Source organism: Nesoenas mayeri (genome assembly GCF_963082525.1).
Source record: "Nesoenas mayeri genome assembly, chromosome: 3".
Lineage (NCBI taxonomy): Eukaryota > Metazoa > Chordata > Aves > Columbiformes > Columbidae > Nesoenas > Nesoenas mayeri.
The window spans coordinates 113,832,456-113,849,302 of record NC_137544.1 but is presented as its reverse complement, the minus strand read 5'-3'; the positions used below and the strand labels follow the sequence as shown (position 1 = coordinate 113,849,302).

Here is a 16,847-nt window from a genome sequence, read left to right as displayed (position 1 = left end):
TGTCCTTGTCAAGATCAAACTCCTCTGCTTCTGGAGGAGCGAGCGCTGCAAGGATGGGGGAGTAAAGATTGAAGTGATGGGGAAAGAATGATGAGAGGCATGGATCTATGTGAAAGAGAGGTGTAAAAAGGGCCAATCCTTAAAGTTTACATAGTTGAAACTTTCTGAGCAGGATACTGTAAGAAAATAAGTATCTTGTTTTACTTGAATGCCCCTGTTAATTAAAGCAGGAAAAAAAGTTGGAACTCCAGGAAACGGTAAGAATTTTATTAGCTGACTTGGTCACCTAAATTACTTAAATATGTTCTTTCTTTCCTGAAGACCACAAGAGTTTATCTTGTTGTGCTCTTGTGAACCTGGTAAATATTGTCCTTGTTCTACAAATGAAAAAAGTTGAGGTCATGGTGGGATAATAAATTATCCAAGGCCCTTTTTATTGTTTAGAAGTGAACATTAGTATGCAGTGTTGGAAATGGATAATGTGTTTGCAGCTCTGGAAGTATTTAAATAAGAAGACTAAATCAACTTAACTGCTATGAATTTTAAAGTGTTTGGGTTGATGAATTAGTGGAATTGGACTGCTAGAAAACTTGCTGTACTCTGGCTTACAGCATGTGATGGTGTGTAGTGGTTGAAAGCTTGTTCATACACTGCTTTCAACATCTTTGTAGTGCTGTGTTAGACACTTGAAGTGACTTCTTTTAGAGAGTAGACTTGGAAAAGTACCTTATATCCAATAAAAGCTGTGCAGTTTTTTAGATGTCATTGGTTTAAAGTCACCTTGACACCAGCAGTTTGAGGAAGATCCTGCTACAAAGATTGCCTTGCTGTGCTGCATGAAGGGGGACAGGCTTGGATATGGACCAGCATCTTTTTATCTGGAATAGATAGAGCTTTCAGTATACCAATTCAGGTGTTTTGGGAATTTTTCACTGCTGTTTCCCTGGATCAGTGATCAGGGAGCTTAAATAACTCAAAATTCATGACTTTGTAGTTATTTAAGTACATTAATAGAAGCAATGTATTCTGCTTCATGTATGATGTAGCTAGATTATTTCGGTCACCATTTGAAATACTATATTTCCTTAGTAATATTGAATATCAAGATAAGTTTAACCAGGGTTAAACTTAAACTATGGCTTGTCTTCTTATTCTGGTCTGTTCTATATCATTTGAATGGCAAATGTCGGTGGAGAGGTGTTGTGTGGTTATGTTTTTGTTTTGTTTTTTAAGTTGCAGGTGTTTAGTAACAAAGCCCACATCTTGCAAGTGAAGTCATTTTTGAAGTGACAGTTCTTTTAAATAGGAAAATTTAATCTTGACATTTTACATACTTTCTAAATATTTAACTTGAAACTTTTAATTTGATAATTCAATTTTATTAGGCCTTTTCCACATACAGAAAGACCATTCAAATATTTTATGTGTTGCTTTTAGAATGTACCTAGCACAGCCACAAGCACATTGTTACTTTAACTGCTTGGGAAAACTATCTAGATGGGACAAAACAAGCTGGAGACTAAATCTGACTTGCTTGTAACTTGACAGTGAGTTGGACCTGCTATTGATACTCTGTTCCACAAATAAGGAAGAATCCCAAGCGATATAAATAATTTTAACTGTGTTAAGGAAGTCTCAGAAACTCTTTAAGTGCTTTGGATTAAAGGACAGCATTGCTCTTGAACTGCCAATAAAAATCTTGGCTTCCAAGCTGTAGACTGGTTGTGCCAGTTGATACGCTCAGGTGAATATTTGCGAAGTCTGATGGACATTTTTAGGCAAACTGTTAAGCCAAAGAACCGGAACTCCCCCAGTAAGCTGATACGGTGCCTATTTTAAAAAGCTTATGCAGTAAGCTTGAAGTTCACAAACACCTGATCTCATTGTCTAAGTTAGGTAAAGTAGGAATTAAAAAATGTAGGAAGACATTTGTTAATTAAAGAACTTCGATCAGAATTTGGGAGGGGAAGGAGAAGGAGGGGCCAGAGGAACAGCAAGGAAGCCCAGGGTTAATATGCTTCTGGGAAGAAACCCAGCTACTGGAAAAGTGGATTCCGCTGTGATTCTCACATGAATATAATCTTAGGATCATCTGTACATGCTATGGAACTTCTTTTCTTCCTCTGATATATTTGTGACAAGTGTGAAGGCTTTTTAACCTTTATTTTAAGCCACTGGAAACTTTGGGAAGGAAGACCTCTGCTACAGTACTCCTCTCTTTTTCCACCCCTTCTCTGTTGTCACCCTGTGAATAGCTCCTCTGTGTACATTTATCAGGTGTAGTAGAGACAACAACTGTTGTTTCACTGCTATTATAGCTGTGTAGGTTCTGAATAGCATCACTGAAGTTGAAAGAAGTCACTTGGATTCCCTCTACTCAATGATGCTATGACCAGCAGAGAGGAATTTAAAAGGAGTTGGTTTTTTTTTTGTAACAAACTCCATGGCTATGACTTTAGGCCCGAGCTTGTGAAGGAGAACTTCTGTACTTTGTAGGTGTGGTGGCTGAACAGCTTCTTCAGTTTTGTGTATGTAACAATGTTCGCTTGGGGAAGCCTAATTTAGTATTGCGCCACTGTTTAACAGGCTTAGCACCTTGGTATCTGAGCAGTCATGGCTCAGTTTTGTTGTTTAGGTGAAGGAACACTTCACAGAATTCTCAGAGAAGAGCTTGATTTCAGGTAGATCTGCTAACAAGTCTCCAAAAAAAAATCCACAGTAAATAGAGGAACTCCTAAACGGCAATAACAAAAACTACTGTATGAATAAACAAACTTGATTTTTATATTTGACCTAAGTAGACTATTTTTAGCACTCTAATTACTGTTCTTCATAGAGGTATCTAGTAAAATATATATCTACTACTTATTAAACTTTTTTGGGGATTCTTTATTAAAATGGTGTTAGTTTTCCTGAACTATTTTATTCTAAATGTGGTTGTTTTAGTAATAAGACTAAAGCTTTTGCATGGGGTACCTCTGGTACTAGTTTTTTATTTACAACAGTGCTTTGAAAAAATCAGATTAGTGATTTATAAAAGTATGAAAGGTTAGTAAGTGTGAATCTTCTATAGTCTTGAATGTTAGAGTTCCACTCTAATGATGGTGTAGTAGGGTTTACCAGAGCTCAATTCTGAAAAATTGTCTTTTGAGAGGCCTTAGAAAAAATGAGCAGTGGCCAAATTCCTTTTCTTGGTGAGAAAATGAAATATGTGAATAAAAGGGAGTAAAATTGAGGAGAAGCAGAAGATGGTTGTTTAACACTTAGGTGTGTAATGATACAGTAGTACTGTAATGCCCTACAGTAGCAGGCAGAGCAGATAAAGATTCTAGAATAATTGGCAAGAGGTGGTTTGAGAGTGATTTTTAGCAATAGCTTTATTTGGGATGCTTTCCCAGAGGTATTGTTTAGCACCTGTGCAGTGTCACTAATGTTTTGTCCCTTGATTTGCAGTTCATGTTGCAGACCGGTGTACAAAGTTATACATTTTATATGCTGCCTTTAAGGTTTGCAAGCAGTGAATTTTTGGAAGAGCTAAGACGGGAAGTAGCAGCAAGGTGGTAGCCTGTGGTTCTGTGGGCAGATTGTGCATAAATGCAGAGATGTGTCAGTCTGTGGGGGATGGACGCGAGTATTTGTGCAGTGCCTTGCACTGGGATGACTGGATTCTTGGTTGTGAGCCCCAGAGCAACGGGTAATTCTGACTGGAAGTCAATGGGGCTCTGCAGGGGTGCACCTACTGAACTTTTTTGGGGACCTGTTGAACCCATAAATAGCAGTAGCTTTCTAGTGCTGCTTTGTGTGTACTTTTATACTTTCATGGATATTTGCAACTTAGGGAAATTTACAGCTTGTCAGGACAGCTGCTTTTAATTGTATTGCTAGTTACAGCAATTCATAAGCTTTGATTTCTGACAGGATCAAGGAATCTTATCTTTGGCAACTGCCAAAAATAATGCTAACATCTATCAGTAAATGGGATGTTTTTTTGATAATTTTTTAAATATTTGACATAGATTTTTTTTAAGCTACTGAAACTGGGTTGGGATTCTAATTAAATCTTTCCAGAATACCATTGTTACCTTGTAGCAAAAATGCTAGATGTTTCTATTCGATACTGAATGGTAACTATTTGCATTCCTGTACATAAATATAAGAAGTCAGTTCCTGCCATGAAGAACTTACCTGAAATATTCTATCTTTTTAATTGCATTTGAGTATTACTTCATATAACCAGCTCCTGAATGGGCATCACCTCAGCATTATGATTTTTAAAAGAAAGAACTGTTTTTTCAGAATATTCTGTCAGTGAAAACCTTAATTGAAAGCAGAGTGGTATTTTTCTGTGTTTTCCTAGGTTTTATTTTGCTTTCATTTGATCAGGAAGTCTACAACAATAATAACTGGAAGACTTTGGAAATTTGCAGTGCATCTTTTCACAAAACAAATTCCTAATTTGCTGGAAATTCTAGAGTGCTGGAAATCTTAAGTACTCACTTAGAATGGAAACTGGTAATGCCTGGAAGACCTGTTTAGTGTTTTGTAAAATTCTTGATGTTTTAATTACAATGGTTTTGATCCCTCTGTATTGGATCACAGTGTTCACAGGGCCTGTTTTCAAACCTTATGAGTCATCTTTATTCTTTGCTGAATTCTTCATGAGTCCTTGAGTGGCATAAGCTAAACCAGAGCTTGTTAAAATGTCTCATTTTAATAGCTGACAGCTGTAAGTTCTGATGAAGTTATTTTCCTTTTGGAAAAAAACCCCTAAGTATTAAGATTAGTGTTAACTAGTAGAGACAGTTAAGAATACTGGAATACAATCTCTTACTTTGCAGATTCCGTATCTATGCAACAATTCTCCTTGAACATAATCTGCTTCCTCCTTTGAATTGCACATCTTGTCCAGTTCTGCATCCTTGCTGCCTTGATTGTTTTGTGGTCCTGTCAGTTTGTGAAATCACATCCCATTTTTGAACTTTTTCAGTTGCATGTTCTTTACATAATTCTTTGCAATGTTCCTCAGCTTCTTTTGTGATAGATCAACAATGACATTTTATTATCTACTTTTCTTTTGTGAATTTTTTTGATGTACTGTTTCCATTTTCTCTAGTTGGCCAGCCATAAGACACTTATCTCCCTTCCTTAAAACTCAGATTTCCCTTTTTGGCACAAAGTGATATTAAACTGTTTACAAATTTCTTAAATGGGAAGAAGGGCTGGTGACAGCATCTACTTATGCAACCTGTTTCTGTGCTCTTATACCATTTGCTCAAGTACTTTACATTGATCCATGTGACATTCCTGAAACTTTAAGGCCTTGTGGCACAGCCTCTTGTGAATTGGCGATATTCTCTGAATTGGTAATTTAATGTTCCACCTCAAGGATGTTCGACTCTTAAACTCTTAGTAGACTGTCTTATGTGGCACAGCTGCATCTTCTTTTTTCCTCCTGATCTTCTTACATTTATTAAAAAAAATGTGTTGCCAAAGCTTCAACCTTTGCAGTTGGCTCTACTGAATATACTGTTAACATTTAAAGACTTAAGGTAATCAGTTGGTAGAGGAGTATGGTCACGTTGCTCTTGAGTACTTACAACCTTTCTGTGAATAGGGAATTACATCTAACTGTAGTATAGTCTTTTATAGTAAGTAATATATTACAATTATATGATGCGGTGTAATATGTAATCTTAATTTCTAGAATGTATCTTTGCTGTTTTCTTTTCCCTCTACAACTACCTTTTGCAGCACTATGATGAATCTACTGTGTCTAAACCCCCTGAAGAAAAGAAGCCTTCTGAACTTTCTAACTGATCCTGATCTCCTATTCTTTGGTTGTACCAGTCAGCAAACAGTTTGTGGCAAGGGATCTTTACCAGATATGTCGGGAACAAATACATTAATCTGTGTGTTTGTTGGTTGCTGTCAGCTGGAAATGAAACAGAGCATGTTATCCTCTATGTTCTTATCTTTCATATTTGCCCCAGCCTGATACACATGTGAGATCTATCTGATCGGTAACAAGCAGCCTGTAGCTGTTTGTTGCAGAAGTTATGGAGGTGGTTTGTTTTCTCTAATGGGGTTCCATGACTCCTGTAGCTACTTCTCTGCTTTTGGAAAAACCCTCTGCAAAGAGAAATGTGATAGTATTGCTCCTTTGTTAGAGCTTTCAGTGTTAATATCTGATCTTCTTGGTACAAGCAAGATCAGGGATTTCAGAAACTTCAGAAGACTGGGCCACCCTTAGTTTTACTCCATTTTTTTTGTATTTGAAGTGTCACAAATTATTCTTAAGAGGTAGGAGTGTTTGATCTGCAGATGTTAACACTTACCTTTAACTTTTTGAAAATTACTCCAAAAATAAGTTTAAATTTGCAAACATAGTAACAAGTACTATACCTTAAAGTGGCAGTTAATTTCCACAACATACTAAAGCATGTTTAAAAAAACAACGCAGAGAAAGGCAAGCCTACCTTTCACACCCTTCATCAATCCAGTGGCAAGAATCCTTGACTAGAAGTCTTATGGTTAACATAACTATTTTTACAGTTTCTGTTAATTTTGGAGGAAGGTATTGAACTACCAGTTCACTTGGCAGAGATTTTAATGGGATTGTTCTAGAGAGCTGTTTGAAGCTCCCTAGTTCTTCTTGGTTTTATAGTACCTGGGAGTGCGGAGAATTAAATTGCCGTAATTGAAAGCAGCCTCATGAGAGCATATCTATATATAGCAAATTATATTTCACTATGGCTTTAGGTCAAGTTAATATCTTCTTGTAAAGTAACTGTCTGTTCCTATTTCTGTGTAGGTCAGCCAGTGATGAGTTCTCAGGCTTGCTGGACTGCTGTTTTATTGCTTTGTGTTGACGTTTTGAACATTGTCTGTTTTCTGGGAAGGTACTTTGAACAAAACCTGTTTGATCTCCAAATTGTTGCAGAGAAAGGGAGAAGCTGAAACAGCTTTAATTGCCTACTAAAAAATTTACCTGTAAAATGGGGGTTTTGACTCTTGGGTAGTTTTGTCTTTCTTCATTTGACAGACTCTAAGGTGATAAATAATAGCTTAATCTGGTTTAATTACTGCTGAAAACTGTGTGACTTTGTTTATAGTCCCTCCAAGTTCTCAGGGATGCTTGCATACTTCAGCTTAATGTTTTGAATGAAGTTTTGTTTCTTTTGTTCTATGTTACTTCAGTTTTTCCAATCTGAAGTTGTTCTTCCACACAAGCATAACACAATTTACTGTTTGCAATTGGTTGGATTTTTTGATGTTCATACTCACCAGTGAAGGGAAAAGATTCCTTCTTATTAGGGAAGTAATTAAATCAGAGAAGATAATAAATGGCTGTTATCTAATTTATATATGTCAGTGTCCTGAAGAACAAGATACTATATGCTCTGGTTTTTGTTTTGCTTTAGTATCCCATTAAGTGTAAGTTGATATCATTTCTTTATCATTTAGATGTTGATCCATAACTCTGATAATCCCATGACACCTGAGTCACTTGTTACGATCTTAAATCACATTTTATGCTTTCTTCTGTGCTGTTTATTACAAGCTTTTGCACTGTATACTTATAAATAAAATTGCCTCCTTTGAAGTGCTCTCTAAAACTCTTCAACTCCACTTTTGTTATGCATAAAGATTTATGTAAATTTTTTGTCATTGATATATCTGTTGTCTTGTAGTCTTACCTGTAGCTTCTGCTTTGTTTTTTATGTGGATTACAAATTTTCTGGTTGGACAGCCTGGTCTTGTTTTCATTTTCACTAGTGTGATCTTTGCCAGTATAACAGCACAATCATAGGGGAGATCGATTGGGAAACTTTATTGCAATTATCTTTGAAGCTGAGAAAGAAAAAGCTGCTGTGGTCTCTTTAACTATGGGAACTGAATAAACTTCACTGAAGAGGCTTGTGCAGGAAACCTGGTGAGAGGTTTTGTAGGTGAAACCAAATGGTAATGTGAGTGGAACAAATAAGTTAGTATCTTGCATATTTTTTTGTGACTCATCCAGAAGGAATGGAGGCCCAACCTGTCTTACCCCAAAGGCTTCTTAATGTGAACCCTTAATTGCATCAGAACTTTGATTTAGTGGTGGCAGAACTATAGTGTTCCCCTACTAAAGGCTGGGTTGCTTCAGAATCTTTCTGGGAGACTCCTTTCCTTGGCTTTGGAGAGTTCATTATTCATTTATGCACTGAAAATTATAGAGGTCTGAGGATTTTCAAGATCGATGGAAGCTTTAGAAGTGCCATCTCTGTAGCGATTGCATAAGTAGACTAGATTGTTGTCTCTAAAGAGTAGTAGCTGGGAAATGCCAAAAGTAAAATTGTTGAATACCACATAGGGAATTGTACATTAGCTCATGAAGTTCACACTTCTGTTTCTATGACTGTGTTTCTCAAGTTTTATTTACAGATTGCAGTGTTTGTTTAAGTTTTTGTAGCGAGAGCTCTTATTATTTTGTGTGAGAGCTTATGGTTTCTCATACATATGAGGCTTTGCTTTTTTCCTTCAAATAGCAAGATTTGCTAATTTTCTAAATATGGCACAATCTTTTCTCTGCCTCACTTTGTTTTAAAAACTGCACTATGTTTATCTCTACTGCTGTTAATTATCTATCTACCTGACATACTGTAAATTCCATCAGGGAGGTTATAAAATGGAACAGAAAACTTATACTACAGATGCAACAATAGTTAAGTTTAAAGTAATCCAGTTATTCTTTTTATTATATCCACATCAAACTTGTGTGAGATGATTTGTGGGGGATAGACACATTTAGTGAATGGTATTATCAGTATATGCTGTGACTTGATAGCTCCTTTTCTCCTCCAAATTCAGGAAAAGGACTTTGCAGTAAAGCTGTTTTCCATCTTTGATCGTGCTTTCTTCTAAACCAGTGTTCTTTGGTGTTTCAACTGGGTCCTTACGTCTCCATTCTATCTTGGGTACCAATTTTTTTTCTTAGAGACACCTTTCATTTATTTACAGATGAGTAAGTAGTGTTGTGTGTCTGTGTGTACAGATATGTGATTAACCCAAGTATTCTATCATACCTCCAAGGTCATGCAAGTTTAGATTTTTATTGCAAGCTCTGCAATTGTAACTGCGTTCAGATAGGAGAGGCTGTGGCACTTCTGTATATGAATACAGATCACATCCCTGCTATAACTGGACAGATTTCACTGATTGCTTTTCAGTCCTGAACACTTCAAATTCAAAACATTAAAATTGAAAATGAGTGGTTTAATGCTATTTGAATAGATGCACTTTTTATTTATGTTCCTTTTAATATTAATAAAGGCAAAGGGCGTATAAAAAATAAAGGCTGAAGCCTCTTAAAATTAACACTCTTGATTCCTTTGGTTTTCCTGTCTGGTAGAGAATTTTTGGCAACAGTAGCTATCTCTAATTTCAGGTTTGCTTCTTGGTTCATTGGTTTAGGGCTTCCCTGTGATATCCTAGAATAACTACTTAACTGTGATGGCCTTAAGCCATTAATATCTCATTTTGGAGGAGACCCGTGGACAGTGGAGGATTTAAATAAAGCATAGCAGAAGTGACTGGCCAGCTGCCAGCCAGAGGACAAGTGGCTTCCCTTAAAATGACTGACAGAGCCTGAGCAGAGCCAGGCCTGGATTAGATGGTGACTAAGGAGTAAACTGCAGGCTTTTCCGAAGACTTGGACGGTCTGTCTCTTGCATCCTGAGAGGGATGTGGTGGAACCGGATGTACATCTGAATGGGAAAAAGCTTTTAAAGAATGATCACTTCTTTTGTTATGAATAATTGAATAAATGTATCCAAAACAAGGTTTTTGTATTAAGGCTTTTTCTTTCTTAAATGCGGCAAAGGGAATTGTAACACTTATTTTGTGTATTTGCAAAGAACAACAATGCCAGAATGCTGTAACAGCTTTAACCTGACTTGATCTCTACTGTAATCCCAAATCCGGCAATCCCCTTTGCCTTGTTTCATTATCTCTGATGTCTGCAATTTAAACGCCATGTTCAAGAATTAGGTATTAATCTTTTTTTTGAGTTCTTTAGTTCTTTCAGTGCTGAAGGTCACAGGGTGTTTTCTTTAGAGGCAAGTTTAACAAATGTGGGCTACTTTGGGGAAAACACACTTAAAACTCGAAATCTTCTCCTTACAAAGTTAAAACCAGCTGGTGTTTGGTGCGTCTTTTTTTTTAAAGCAGTGTCCTTTTTAGACTACAAAGTGCCTGTAGCTTTCCTTGATGTTTGCTGTTGATTAACCATTAAGATGAGATACTGAGTCAGAATATTAATAGCAGCTGTAAGACCTGTCCCATGTACCTTTGTAGTTTCACCTTTGAGTTAAGATCATACATGAAAACTGAGCTCTGATACAAGTTCAGTGGTTTGTTCTGATAAACCTTCCAAGAAATGTAACTGAAAGTGTTGGGGGACAACTTACCATGGCTTCAACTACAGAGATGCTGAGGAATTACTGATGTATCATGCTGGGTAGTTGCATCATATTGAAAATTATGGTTGCTGGAAAATGTCTCTACCTCCTCTAAAGAAACCACAAATTGATGGGACAACAATGTGTTAATATAACTTTGATTTCTTTTTTTAAACTTGTCCATTTTCTTTAGCTCTTTTTTTTTTTTTTTAAATTAAAGAGAACATATTATTAGACCTTGTAAAGCATTTGACACTTCAGTTACATTATCTGAGCCATTAAAAACAAGATACTTATTTTTTTGAACTCTTGCAGAATCAACAGTTGGATAATATTTGTGTATGTGAATAAAAAGTGGTGAACATGTTAGCAATCCCTTTGCAAATTTATAGTCGAAAATGCATGCAATTTTTGCATTAAGGTGCAAGAATTCGATGACAGCAGTTTTCAGTTTCTCTCTTTTTTTGTGGGACACGTTTGGTTCAGTGTCTTTGACATGAGAAGCTTCCAGTATTGGATTGTAGCTGAGTCAGATAAGTTAAAAGTCATTAGAGAAATTCCTAAATTAAATAAACTCTTATACTAGAATAAATAGCCTCCCTGTAACTTTTTTTCCCTCGAGCTTCATGAGTTTTCCCAATGACCAGCAGTCATAGTTGGGAAAGCCAATATGTCTCAAAAGCGCTTGGAATAACTGAAAAGCAAGTTCAAGAGTGCGTTGGTTTTTGTTTTGGTTTGGTGTTTGCATTTTTTGTGGTGTTTTTTTGTTTGTTTGTTTTGCCTTTTTTTTTTTTTTAATATTTAGGGTGCATCTTAGAACCTGGATGTTGAATCTCTGTATACCCAGGGAACTCTTAGGAGCTCATAGGAAGTACTAGCTAAAGAACAAGATTTAAGGTTGATACTTAAATTTCCTTGTTTGCATCTGTAGATGTATCATATGTTCAAAGGAGAAAATACTATAATACATTGCTGTAATATGAACATTATTTCTGTTTGACTGAAGAATTAAAGGTACAAATAGTAGATAATCTTCTATAACAATACTGCTGATTCTTTTGGCAACATTGCAAGATTTAAAGACGACCATGTTCTGTGTTTTTCATGACCCATGTCATTCTGTGAATTCAATATACGCTGGCAGTTCCAGCTGTTGGAGTATTGTTAATAATAAAAATTATCCATTTTAATGGGACGTTTTACTCACAGGAGAGTATAACTCTGAAGTACCAACTGAATGCCTGAGTCCTTTACTGTTGCTTATAGTCTGTGCTATTGACCTGGTACCATTACTGCTGCCTCTGTTTTGTTCCTTGCCTTTGCTTTTCTTAATGCCCTGTAAGAATTCCTTGCTGATTTTGTACCCTGTTTAATTTATTCAGTTGGACATGTGGACAGCTGAATGTTCACACCAAAGGGTAACAAGATTTGACAGTCTAAATACCAGAAGGGAAATGATTTCCAACTTTCAGGTACTTTTGGACAAGATGATGGTTATGAAATACATGGTGGGACTCTTCCAAAGCTTTTGTAACAAAAATGAGTTGCACATAAGCAAAACTGAGGTTGTGAAAATTGTGTAATTGTGAAAGTTCAACAAATTGTCATCTTGGCTAGATCCAGTTGGGAAGTGTTGTGTCTTAAACTGCTGTCATGCAAGCTTAGCTTCAGGATTAGAGAGGCAAGGAATTAGGCTGCCCCTCAGATGAGTGAATGGGTTTGGAGACAAAACAAAAAAACCACAACCAAAACAAACAAACAACAAAAAACTCCTTAAGATCAGGATGTGTAGTACAGCACAGCACTAGAAGATACTTTATTTTGGAATTTACTGAATGTGAGGTGGGTGTCAGGCAATTTTATGCTTTTCTTTAATTCCTGCTGTGGGTTATGATCTCATAAACTAGGTTGAGAATTTGGGCTCAGCAGTGAAACTGTCACTGCTCTTAAGTTATGTGAACTTCTACAAGCCTCCTAATTTAATGCCTTCTAATGTCTTGGCTTTGCATAATTCTTCTGCATCACAGTATATGACTCAACATTAGTACAATCATAAGAACCTCAGAAGTAGATTTATTTTCTTAGTATTTGAGTAGAAAGTTGTGCTAGAGAGCTGCTGATTCCAAGGAGCTGGTATTTGGGGGAGTTACACTCTCTGTGCCTGAAATACCTTTATGCAAAGCAATTACCTAGGAGTTGCTTTGCATAAAACAATTTAAAAGTCACCAAGTTGTTTTAAATGTTAATTTCTAAATTTTGGCAGTTAGTCTGCACTATTACCAGCTCTCAAAATAAGTCCAGTCTTGTTTTCAGGTAATCGTGTTGTGATATCCCAATTTTAAGTAGATTTGTTTTTAGTGGCTGCACTGAAAAGCCTAAAAGGTGATTTAATTACTTTGAGTCAAACATAAATGCCAGATTTGCTGGGAATCTTAACTAGGACATCTCCCTTACTAATTTCTTTTTGTAGTGTACAGATAGATATTCCTGTGAAATATACTGGAAGGTAATCAGCAACGTGTTTTTCTTGAGAAACAGGATCCTCTTAGGCCAAGACACAATTTCTCTATTTTGAGTGTTTTGTTTTTTCTAATCAGATTCAACAAAAAAAGGCAAAGTGTATTCACACTGTTTCTGAGTGGGGTAGATGAAGGTGTTTCGCTTGCTGTTTTTTTTCCCCTGATCAAATATTATTCCTGTTTGTCTTGTTTAAAGCCATATTTGTTGTGGTGTCTACAGAAATATTGGGCATGTCTTTCATCTGTGCTCTAATAAAATTCTTTCAGGCTTTAATTTCTCTGGTAAGTCATATGGAATGTACAAATTGCAGTAGGTGAGATCTTGCATATTCTTCTGACCATCAGTTAATTCAGAAATTCAAATATTAAAGTGGCTTAAAGCCTCTGGGCTTTGTCTGAAATTCATTTTAACAAATACTTAAACGACTATGGATGTGTCTGTGTGGCGTGTTCTATTAATGCTGAAGTTTTTGAAGCCTCGTTAACCAACACCGTCCCTTTTAGTTTGCCAACTTGCCTGATGGTTGTTAATGAAGAATACAGTATGAGGAATAAAGTACTCACCTATGACAGCCAGAGCTTTAGTAATTGGAACAAGGGCCATAAAAAAAACCCCAGCCAACCAACCAAAACGGACAACCAGCCGCAAAACACAACAAACTAAACCTCTCTTCACCAAGCTGGCAGTTCTTCATTGTTAAAGCTTTGTGAAAATGGCAATGCATGGAAAATGAGCTCGAAGGAAGATGAAGAAGAATGTTCTGCAACAGGTAATTTTAATTAATCATTAATTTTGGTGGTACGGAGAAGAATGAGAAAAGGTAGAGAAGCATTTTGTGTGTTTGTGGAAGAGAAAGAAGGATCTTTTGTAGGCTCTTTTTTAAATGCTGACTGCCAGCCTCTGCCATCTTTCTTCTTAACACTCCCATTCTTTGTTAGCTGTAGTACTGGATGATGGAAAACATCTTTTTGTGTAACCTGAGAATTGATTATCTTGATAATCCCTAGTTCTGACCCCCAGCTGACATGGCTGGTTGACTGCTTCACTTGCACACTGTAGTTTCTTCCTTGTGAGAACAAGTAATGTAGAAGGTGCAGGAGCAAATCTTGAAGAACAACTGTACAGGTACTAAACAGACCCTCAGGGACCACTCTTGCCACTTGTTGAATTAATTCATTGTCTGGCTATGGAAACAAACGAAAAGCCTTGAAACAATCTAACTTGTGAACTGTTTCCACAGCTCATTTGTGTTTGCAGTCCCTCACACGCTGCCTTTTGAGGTCTAAATTTGAGATGAGTCCTAAGCTGACATTGTGGCTTGCTGCCATTTAAACACATTTTCTGCCTTTATAAAAGCAGAAAACTAATAGAAGGCTGACACTGTAATTTAAGTCTCTGAACTATTTACAAAAAGATGTACATCATGTGGAAAAATAACATAAACAGATCTAGAAAGCGTATTTTCCTAATGCATGCTGAAGAGCTGTTTTGCAGTCTGATGTTTTACTGTGTACCAGCTGTTCTGTATAAATAATTTCAGCTAAGAATTTAGATTCTGTGGTTAATATTGCTAATTGCAAATTTCTCTTTATTTTCTATCCACAGCTCTTCATGTCTTTTGCCAAGAGGAAACTTGTCAAGATAATTGCCCTTAACTGCCCTACCTTGGAGGAGCATATACAAAACTGATCTGAAGAAGAGAGAGCAATTAATATTGGAAATAACTGCCAAAGAAAGAGAAATCAAGAAACGCATTTTTATGGATAATCTACAGAAGAAATAGAGACTAAAGTCTGTTAATAGATTATCCTTAACGAGTAAAAAGGCACAACTTCTGAAGGGAGAAAAGGGGAATAATTACTAGAGAATAAATTGCAAAGAACATTTTTGTTCTTAAAGGAACAATATAATATAATATAATGATCTTCTGAAATACTTTAGTGACGTATTTTGTCTTCTCCCCAGTAAACTGATATTTCTGCAGGATTCAGAATTTGGTGAGCCTTCCATTAATAGGTTTTGGACTGTTCCTTGATCTGTAATTATTTCTGTCTCTAAGTCATGATTTTGCTGCTGCTTAACCAGGAATTAACTTGTAGGGATCTAACAGAATTTAAAAAAAAATTGCCAGACTAGGAATATTATTAGAGCTTTTCAAGTTGGCAATCTTAAGAGTTGTATCAGAACCTTGTTACTCTACACATTTATTTGTATAAATCAGCTTCCCCGCATCAGACATGAAATGACATGTTTGGAGATTTTACATTGACTTTTGTCTTTAAATGAGTATCATCTTAAAACTAGAAAATAAAAATATTTATGTCAATGCAGTGTTATTTTGCTAAATAAGGTTTATATTTATGATAACCTTTAGCATCCAGTTAGTGCATCCAGTCCCAAAGTAATATTTTCTACTGTTCTTTCGAATGCTGCATAGTCCTGCTGTTAAACTTTGGTAATTCTTTGCATTAAAACCATACAGATTAAAACATGTACCACATTTTTCTTCCTTAAAGGGTTCATTTGTGTGCTTCCCTCCCTGCTTTTTTTAATAACACATTCATCCTACTCACTACCTACCTGTTCTTAAACAGCAAGAAAATATTCAGCCTATTTAGCACTTGTGTTGAAGGGCCTATATTGTGTCTTGCACAGTGGCTACACGTACTGATTGTATTTGGGAACAAATAAGTGACCTTTTTGTACTGCTGTTCAGAATATACTGAAAAATGCCTGCCTCCAGGACCACATAATTAATCTTCATTTCTGAGGATCAAGTCTCTGGTGTAGAGGAGCACCTTTGTGTTTGTCCAGCTCACAGCTGTGCAAACAGGAATCTTGGCATGTGCAGCTCAAATACTTATTTGTACCAAAAAAAAGCATCAAAATGAGTAGACTTCTGGATTCTCCTATGAAGATGGACATTGAGCACATCAAAAGCAGGTAACTACTTTTAAAAATACGTTAGTTAAATACTGTGTATTGAATAATAATGGAATTTATACATGGTCACTTACTAGATTTTTCTCCTTTTTTGTAGATATCCAAGTTCCAGTCCTGGATAGGTAAGTATTCTTACCACTTCTTTGTAGCAGTAACTGTTTCCCAGAAAAAACTGAGCTTAAATTTATTCAATTTTTTCTCTGCTCTCCAAATACTTTTTAGGCTACTTCATGTAGATAACTCGATGATGCTTAGCATGTGCATCTAGATGCATAATGATTCCTTATAAGCACTACACTTGTTCATAAACTGAAAAAGTTATTCTCTTTTTTCTTAATTTTCCCTGCGCAATTTTCAGTAGCATTTTATGCTGCTTTAGGCAGGTTGATTTCAGTAGCCTGTACTAGACATTAAGTTTCTCCCTAACACCTGAACAAGGATGTAAGTGCCCAGAACAGACTTCTGATGTAGTTAGGATTGTATATTTGTATGTGTATGTGCAAAAGTGCACTGGTTTTAATTCAACTTTCTCCTTTAATTTGCAGCCTTCCAGTCTGGTGTTTTTCTTGCCTCTTCATGACCTCGTGTCTTGAGCAGCCTAGCTGGATCCCCTGGTTCCTGTTTCTTCTTGTTTCAAAATTCTGCTTTTCCCCATTTGAAATCCCCTACCCTTTTATATTCATATACATACACTGGGCTTTTTCTGCCTGTTTTGGTCTTCACTGGTTTTTCTAAGACTTAGATTGGGTTCGGTCCAGCATTTTTTTATATGACAACTGTTCTGGCTTCCCTGCCACAGTGGAATAAGTTTCTTTTGTAGAATATGTCAGTCATGCTTTGGAGGTTTTAGGGACCTGATGGTCCTCATCTGCATTTGTGTTCTGCTACTTGTCTTGCTATAAGTACACATTGGGGAAGAAGTTAAGGTGGTATCTTTTGCCACTC

At 36.4% G+C, this 16,847-nt stretch overlaps 1 protein-coding gene across 4 annotated transcripts in view; it reads left to right on the top strand.

The window, feature by feature from the left end:
* The window catches only part of PPP3R1 (protein phosphatase 3 regulatory subunit B, alpha), a 39,941-nt gene that overhangs the window by 4,930 nt on the left and 18,164 nt on the right, over positions 1-16,847 (top strand). The window contains exons 2-4 of one of the 4 annotated variants that reach the window (XM_080342676.1): positions 13,463-13,728; positions 14,565-15,902; positions 16,000-16,024. The exons of 1 other annotated variant lie outside the window; for it this stretch is intronic. The gene's annotated coding sequence lies outside the window, so the exon portion shown is untranslated. Of the gene's footprint in view, positions 1-13,462; positions 13,729-14,564; positions 16,025-16,847 lie in introns of all 4 variants that reach the window. 2 more of the 4 variants (XM_080342678.1, XM_080342677.1) reach the window with 2 other exon arrangements.